Raw genomic sequence first — 9,293 nt, 5'->3', positions numbered from 1 at the left:
CCAAATACATCTAGTACGTACAGGATGTCCCAAAATTGCCGTACAAACTACTTACTACCTTATCGAGGAGGCTTAAATGTACATGAAAAAAATATGGAAAAAATGTTTCCGACAAAAAAATCAATTATTTTTATTATTATTATTATTAACGATAATACAATATAAACAAAGATATATTCGTACATTATTGCCGTGCAATGTTACCGTAGTGGATTTAAAATATTTTTTTCGATTTCCAAAGCTTCTAAATTCTCTATTATGCAGGATTAAATATTCGTAGTGAGTGATCTTGTACTTTGTGATAATATGTACGACTAGAGATAGCTGTCATGACAATTTCATACATATAGTTCAAAATAATTGACGTGTTAAGTGCCACTTTCAAATAAGCAAATAAGCAAATAAGTCCAATAGAATTTTTTAAAGATTTTCCTGACGTTTACGGTAATCTCTTCTACACCGTAGTGCACCGTTAGTACGCCATTTTTGGGACAACCTGTATATATATGATTAATTCCCGCGTACATCAAACGTGCGTGTTCAGCCAATCAGAGCGCTTGCTTTAATGCAATAAAAAATGCTTATCGCGTCCTACTACTCTGTCATCTGTCAAATGTGATTAAAATTGCATGCTACTTCTGTCAAATTCTCAAATTGTTTTTAATAATCGTGTTTTTAATAACTGTATTATAAATACTAGAGGTCGCCCAGCGGTCGAAATTCGACCGTTTTCATTAAATTTTTAAGTTTGAATGTTACTGAGGTTTTTTTTTGTTCAAAGAGTATACCTCTATAATTATCGCATATAATTTTTTTGAATTTTGTTCTATTACGTCAGCTGCGAGCATTTACAAATACGTCATTATGCTCTAATTTTCGAGTTATTTGAAAAATACGATAGGAAAAATGGGGTATAGTTTTTGGCTACGCCATATTTAAAAAACAATAACGTGTTTTTTGACATTTCGTTAGGTTTTTTATTGCTATACTGGCCAGGTTTCGCCAAGGCTACACAGTTAATTTGCCTATCTTTTTCAAATTATACAGGGTGTCCCCAAAAAAGAAGACGAGTCCATAACTCCGTTATTTATCGGAAGATTTTAATTATCTGTACACCAAATTAAACGGTTGTTAATAGGCTACAAAATGGCTTAATAAATTCAAGTATAGCCCCATGGGCTTCAAGGGTAAACTGTCAAAATATTTTTTTTCAAATGGGATTACATTTTTTTTTTGATAATTCTGAGAGAGATTTCTATTCTGAAAACAACAATGTATCACAAGTATACACTTAAATACCAAAAATTCACAAAAAAAATGTAAAAAACGCTACTATCGTCTATGTTCCATTTTGCGCTAAACATTAGCGGCATATCTGCGCAAGCCCTTGGAGCTATACGTGAATTTATTAAGCCGTTTTGTAGCCTATTAACAACCATTTAATTTGGTGTATAGATAATTAAAATCTTCTGATAAATAAGGGAGCTGTGGACTCGTCATTTTTTTTTGGGACACCTGTATAAAATTGAAATAAAAAAATTAATACAAAAAATAAAAAATGAAATAAAGCACACGTGTTTCGTATAAATATTTTTTTTTCAAATGCGAACACATAATTTTTTTAACACTTCTGATAGAGATTTTTTATTCTAAAAAGAACAGTGTACAGTTACTTACCCAAAAACCAAAAAAAAGTTAAAAAATGCTACTATCGTCGATGCTTAAACTCCGCTCTGTATAATCGCGGCCATCCAAAAGTGAACGATAGCTTGCGAAAATTTCCGTATTTTTCGTTAGATTAAATCAGGCTGTATTCATTGGCGTTCGTGCAGCAAGCGTTACTATTTTAATAATAAAAAGTTGTAATAAATAATTTTTAATAAAAATGAGGCTGAGAAGTAATTAATACATTATTAAAATGAAAGTAAACGTTAGTAAAGAAACCTTTCCAACACCTATTCGTATTGGCCTCTCAAGCCTGTTTTCTTGCCAACGCCTCTTTCTATTGAAGATGCAAGTCTTACTGCAATGTAATTCTCTCGCCACAGCCGCCAACGACCAATTTCTAGCTTTGCAATAGCCCTAGCTGTTTGAATCGGAGTGAGATGTGGCATTTTAAAAAAATAGTTTCAATAATTTTTTTAACGCTAGTGTCAAACTTTGACATTTTAGGACGCCTATGATTTAAAGTAAAAATCAAACTATTAAAAAAAAACGGTCACTTTTGGATGGCCGCGATAGTACGTGCAATCCCAAATGTTATTACATATTTGTCATTTGTTTTTCCAACTACATAACTTAATTTGGGTAATTTATTACATTGTAATACAATGAATTTTGATAGCTTCTCGCTTGGTGCTCTCATTTGTTTCAAAATGAAGTGTTATTTTTTTTTAATGTTTTTCTTTTATGAGGTTACACATGTCATACATTGTTGTTTTCAGAATAAAAATCTCTATCAGAATTAGTAAAAATAAGTATGTGTCCCTATTTGAAAAAAATGTTTTGACAGTTTAACCTTGAAGCACTTTGGGTTTTACGTGAATTTAGTACGCCATTTTATAGCCTATTCACAACCATTTAATATGGTGTATAGATAATTAAAATCCTCCGATAAATAAGGGAGCTATGGATTTGTTTCTTTTTTTGGGTATATTATACATACATTTTATCTTTCTGCACTCCTTCTCCACATAAACTTTAACTATGCCAAATTTCACAACCGTAATTTGCTTAAAAAGGGGTACAAAGGTTTTCCTTCACGTATTAATATATAGATTCCACGCTTCGTGTTAGATTTAGAATATACTGAAATCCACGGCTATCGGCCAATCACATCCCTCGTATTTTCATTCTATCACGGGCAGATCGCCAATCGGATGCGTTTGTAAACAATAAGTCGCGCATCGTGTAACAACCGCTAAGCCTGGGGCAATTTTAATTGTCAAATATTAAAAAGATTGTTTTTTCTTGGTATAGTCGTGGAGAAAGTATACCTACTCTTCAACTCGCGTATAATGGCTATTATTCACTCGGATGATTTCACCACTCGCCACGGTTCGTGTTGGAATTTTCATCCTCTTTAATAATACCCATCATTATACACTCATTGAAGAGTGTACTATTCTTCAGTAACAGCAGAATGGTCTTCCTTCACGAATTTCGCCATTCAAAGTTAATTTCAACAAATCGGTTGTAAACGGTTCATTCAAAAGCTATTATCAAAAACAGAACGATGCATTGTTTCACTGTGAGAGAACTTTTACAACCATAATAAATCATAAATTTAAAAGTTCTCTGGTTTTATACATTTTTACAATGCAATACAATTTAAAAATTTTGATAAACCTACCGTGACAGTTCTTGTAACTATCAATAGCTATTATTATCTACAAAACAAACATTTGCTTCATCGTTTATTCATATACAATTGATATATTAGTTTTCAGAAATTTGTCGCGCAACCCATGTGTCACAGTTTAACATTTTCTTACTTAACAGTAATTTGTTAATGATTATAAACAATAATAATCAGTTATTCAGTTGTTATTTCACTATCATTGAAATTCATTGTATCTTTGTGTTTTATGGGTATTAAATTAATTTTAGTTCTGTATTTAAATACAGACTGATTCACATAACTTTCCGACCCTAACGAAAGGTAAACGCAACCAGTAATACGTTATTCAGTTATAACTTGATACCTTTATTTACTATGAAATCTGGACACTCCTGGCATTATTGACCACCATTAGACAACTGGTTTTTTTTGTATAATTCTGAAATATTTTTTGTTAATTAAAATGTGCTCCAATGGCGAAGGAGTCGATAAGAGTATATGATGACTCAGTTTCTTAAATAAAAAAAATACTGTCGATTACTGACATTTTTAAATTTTAACCATTGAGACTTTTATGAGGGATGTCCAAACCATACAAAAGTTTAAAATTAATCATGTTTTTGGATCAAGTTATGAATGAAAAATGTATTACTGGCTGCATTTAAATTTCGTTAGGGTCGGAAAGTTATGTGAATAAGTCTGTATGTAATACTTACAGAATATAGAATATTACTTCAACATTTGTAGAAGGGTTTTACGACTGTCATGAATATGTGAATATGTATGAATTGTGATGATCTTCACACTATTATACATAGTTGATAGCTCCATAGATGATCACGCTTCTGATATCATTCCTATGAATGCAAAACAGTAACAATATAACATAGCATAGCAATAGAATGGACACAGTCTTCTGTTTGAGTTTAGTAGTTATCCAGATGCTGTGATCACGAAAAGTTTGAAGCAAACCAGATCACATTTTTCACTATTCACTACTTCACTTACTTTAGTGTGCACTAAATCAGCGGAAAAACGTATTGATAGTTGTAATGTTTGATAAACAACTAGTTCTTCTATTTATACTCCTTCCATAATGTTGTAATCTTTACGCCTGGCAATGTATAACACAAACGATACAAGTTGCCACAAGAAATATTTGCTGAAAACTTTTAGAAAATTAAATACTTTTAACTTACTTAAATTTCACTGCTGCAAATTGTTTGTAATTTTCCAATGACGACAAATAAATGTTTAATATTAAACATTAATTATTTAACCGTGATTGTTTAAACGTCCATTATTCTCGACCAACATGCCAATAAATTAAATTAAACATTGATTTTTTTGCTATATTCAAGCATTTACAGTAAATTAATGTGAAATGTGATTGTTCGCGATCGTGTGACAATAACTTGTTAAAGCAACAACTTAATAGTAATGAAATTGAGAGTTTAGCATTGTATAAATTAATTAAGATTCGTCTTTAATTTGCGGATTGCGTTCTACAAAAGTTACATACTTGTAGATAAAGTGAACACCGAGTACCAGTCGAAGACATTCATGACGACGGTCACCATTTAGTGAATGTGGCAGAGCAATGAAATTACCGTTATGTTTATTCCTCATTTATTTTATTACGGGAACTTATTCCAATCAAATATATGGTTCTGGTAAGTACATTTTTTAACATTCTTTATTTTTCAATTAAAGACATGCGGAAAGTGGCTCTATGTTGCTGCTACCATCCTCTCTGTATTTTCAGTACATTGCCAAATTTTGTTACTACCCCTTTAATTGGTTTATCTGTAGGGATGGGGGATAACAATTAAATATGTAATAATAACAATTAAATCCTTATTTCCGTGAAATTGGCGTTCCTCTCCCTCGGCTTGCTTGAAAGCTTCATAGTTTTTCAAATTTGTTCGAGCGTTCCAAATTTTCAAAGTTCTCTACAGCGCTTTGCTTGACCATGATTCTTATTGCAACAGGAATAGTACCGCAATCTCTTTTTAAAAATTTAAAAATTTTGGACTTAGAGAACACATTGGTGGTTGAAATTCAAAAAGGTATATTATTATACTCATGTCATATCGTGAGGAAATTCCTTAACATTGACACAGAACATAAAACACAAAGAAGTCAAAATGTGGAGGCGAGACGCCGGTAATTATGTTGAGAATCGCCCTCAAATGTCACATGATTTATATTGACAAATCACAACTCCGAATTGTTTGAATAGCAACCAATCACAATTTAATTAAGCGGAAATTTTCCCTAGAGAAAATTTCCGATATAATTGCCCTAGGGAAAAATTTTTTCGGGCGATTCTCTTCCGAATATACCTCGGGACAGATATATATCGCCGGAAATTTTTTCTTGCAGTCCAACACTCGTGTTTGTCGCTCAAAATTACCCTCGGGCTGAAGCCCTCGTGTAATTTTCTTGCGGCAAACACTCGTCTGTCAGGACTGCTCGAAAAAATTTCCGGCAATATATCTGTCCCTTGGTATATTATATATGAGAATCGCCCTCAAATGTCACATGATTTATATTGACAAATCACAACTCCGAATTGTTTGAATAGCAACCAATCACAATTTAATTAATTTTCCCTAGGGAAAATTTCCGATATAATTGACCTAGGGAAAAAAATTTTCGGGCGATTCTCTTCCGAATATACCTCGGGACACATATATATCGCCAGAAATTTTTTCCTAGCGCCCTCGTGTAATTTTCTTGCTACAAACACTCGTGTGTGAGGACTGCTCGAAAAAATTTCCGGCAATATATCTGTCCCTTGGTATATTATATATGATAAGCACTGCGCTATTACTTGATAGTATTATCCGTAATAGTGTATGTACTCCGGCAAAATTGCCGTGCCGCCGGGTGGAGGTGGGATACGAAAAAAATTGTAACATTTCTACCTAATTCATGTTATTGCATAGAATAACTATAAATTTATAGACTGTAGGTTGATATTAAAGTAAGGTTGAAAAAATTTGGGGTTTCATTGTAGTAGTTCTAGAATTATTGTTTCCTCTATTTTTTTTTTTTGAAATCCAGACAACAAAATAAGGGAGTTATGTTTTATGAAATTTTTCCAGAGACACCTGAATATAATTTATTTTGCAGAGATAAAAGTTCCCAACAGCAATATTACGGTTAAAGGTGTATTTGGGGACAAGAATTATTTAGAACTGAAAATACCGAAACAAAGGACTACACAACCACCAGAACCGGAATCGGTTCAACTACTAGATTTGACTCCTACACAAATATTACGAGAGCCTACGAAACCACCAAAGGAGGATGTTGGGGAACCTTCACCACCGTCCCGGCCGTTAATACCACCACGACATTCTGAATACAATTTTGATAATCATTACCAGAATGTTAACCAAAATCCGCAATTTCTCGAAACAGGTAATTTGTATTTTATACCGTTTTCAAAAAAATCAAGGCAAATCGGTTCCTTACAAAAGTTTTCTTTTGTTGTAGACTCAGAATTGGTGGAGGTTAAACCTGGACTTTTCGTCAAGATAACGAACCTAAATAGTGGCATCTCCAAAACAGATTTAGTGATGATGCAAGTATTAGATACAATTGCCACAAAAATTTCTTCCATAGAACAGTTTCTGAAAAAGTTAACGGATTCTATTGGAAGGTCTGGGAACTGCTTGGATAACATTTTCAACCAAATTATTCCAAATTCAGGTCAATTTGCTCCATCGCGACCGTCAACTGAGGACCTGCAAATGTTCGGAGAAATAGAATCGTTTTTCCAGCAGGGCGGACTAGATTTTTTGATAAAATTAGATCTACCTGACTTTATGATTGAACTGATAATAAATTTCCTTAAGAAATTTATTCACCCGATTGAAGCAACTGAAGGAGAGACACTCAACACATGCCCATTGAATTTTGGACAACAGTGCCACCGACAACAGTTCCATGGACAACAGTTCCATGGACAACAGTTTCATGGACAAAAGTTCCAAGTACAACAATTCCATGGACAACAGTTCCAACCACAACAGTTTCCACCATTTTTGTATCCCCATCCTGTTGTTCCTCCTCCCATGCCTTTGCCTATGCCATATCAACCAATGCCCTACTCGACATACAATCGGCCATATATTTCAAAATAAAGTATTACTATTCATTATGGTTTTGGTATTTTTTTTGTTATAAAAATGCCATGATTAAAATCAAACTATCATCAAAATAATTATTTTTTTTTAATTTATGACCCAGACATCTTTGTAGAGTTTATATCAAATGTCATGAGAAGTGTTAGATGCACTTGACGTGTGTCTTGGCATTATTGTCACATTAATCACATCCTACATGTTTGTAACCTAATTCTTTATTAACCAAAGTGATATAAATATGTACTTATTAGATTTATGAGAATTACAGGTATTATTGGATAATGTTACATTAAATAAAAGTTCTAAAACACCTTTTAAATGCTTTAGCACAAGACCTAGAAGCACAAAACCTTGTGCTTGTGCTATATTGTCTCAACACAAAATACAGGGTGGCTCAACAAAAAATATTCACCTGGATTACCTGGAACACTGTAGACTTACGTAAAAACGCGGCAACAAGTCAATTTTTTTATCGAGAGGCACTTATAAAATAAAAAATAAATTCAGCAGGGCAACATCATTCTTATATACAGAGTCGCAGGGCCGAAAGTGAGGCCAAATATTTGAAGGTTGCAAAGTTTGTAGGTTTTGTGGATTTTCGGCTGTTTCTCCTTTTCTCATCGAGTGATAAACTCTTTTTTTCTATAGTAGATGTTAAAGTGAGCTTTTATCTATTCAAATTAAAAGGTCAAGTAGCATTTTAACTGCAAGGATAAATAAAGTGCTACGAGGAGTCGTTTTTATATTCCCGGACTAGGCATGAAATAAAAAGATTAGAACAGCAACTAAAATATATTGTTGAATATAGGCTTTTTGCTTTTGAATACAAGTATTACATCGTTTCAATAACATTTTTAATCCATTATAAAAATATTAATTTGGTTTGTCTGCAAAATGCCTTTCAACAGCCGCTCTAAGTTCGTCATCCACCCTCAGTTTTGTTCCCCTTAAGGTTTTTTTGAGATTTGGAAACGGCAAATAGTCACAGGGGACTAGATCTCGACTATAAGGCTGATGGTCAATTTTTACGAAGTCACATTCAGCAATGGCAGCTTTTGAAAATCTTGACTTCAAGACTGGTGCATTGTCGCGGAGTAACGGGACACCTTGCGTCAGTTTTCCGCGCCTTTTCACTTTAATAGAATCTCTGAAGCGATGCATTAAGTTTGCATAATACTCTCCTGTTACCGTACTATCCTTATCCAGAGAATCAATCATTAAAATTCCTTGCCAATCACAAAAAACAGTTGCCTGGCAGAGATCATCATCCAGTGATTTTTCGACCATACTTAAACAATTTTGACCATTCGCAATTAGTCGATTTGGAAGAATAATCATCCCCGTATACGGCCAATACTTCTTCACGCATAATTTTTGGAGCTTTTCCTTGTTTTGTTTGTAATTTTATAACTGTTCGATATTCAAGTTTGTTCATTTTAATACGCGACAACACAAACTGACAGATATTAGAACTAATACTGCTGCAATTGTTCTCGAAATTGTCAAACACATTACTAAGGTATACGTGATTAAAAACCATTGTAATGAAAAATTACATTAAAATTGGAAATGGCCCAGTCCGGGAATATAAAAACGACCCCTCGTACTTTAACAGCAAGGATTGATAAAGTAATTAATTTTTGTTTATTACCCTAACACGCTCATACTATCGAGATTTTAAAATTTGATTTTTTTTTATTACCTACCCTAACAACGTTCATACTAACGAGATTTTAAAACCTGACACGATAATTTAATAATAAAGTACATATGCTATAGAAATAGTTATTAAGGTA

At 33.1% G+C, this 9,293-nt stretch overlaps 1 long non-coding RNA gene across 1 annotated transcript; it reads left to right on the top strand.

The window, feature by feature from the left end:
• Positions 1-4,735: 4,735 nt before the first annotated feature.
• On the top strand, positions 4,736-7,574 carry LOC138133564 (uncharacterized). The gene is made up of 3 exons (XR_011160413.1): positions 4,736-5,013; positions 6,479-6,769; positions 6,845-7,574. It is a non-coding gene; the product is annotated as an uncharacterized lncRNA (long non-coding RNA).
• Positions 7,575-9,293: the final 1,719 nt, after the last annotated feature.

Source organism: Tenebrio molitor, chromosome 6 (genome assembly GCF_963966145.1).
Source record: "Tenebrio molitor chromosome 6, icTenMoli1.1, whole genome shotgun sequence".
Taxonomy (NCBI): Eukaryota; Metazoa; Arthropoda; class Insecta; order Coleoptera; family Tenebrionidae; genus Tenebrio; species Tenebrio molitor.
The sequence above is the reverse complement of the archived record's forward strand: the minus strand, read 5'-3'. Positions and strand labels throughout refer to the sequence as shown.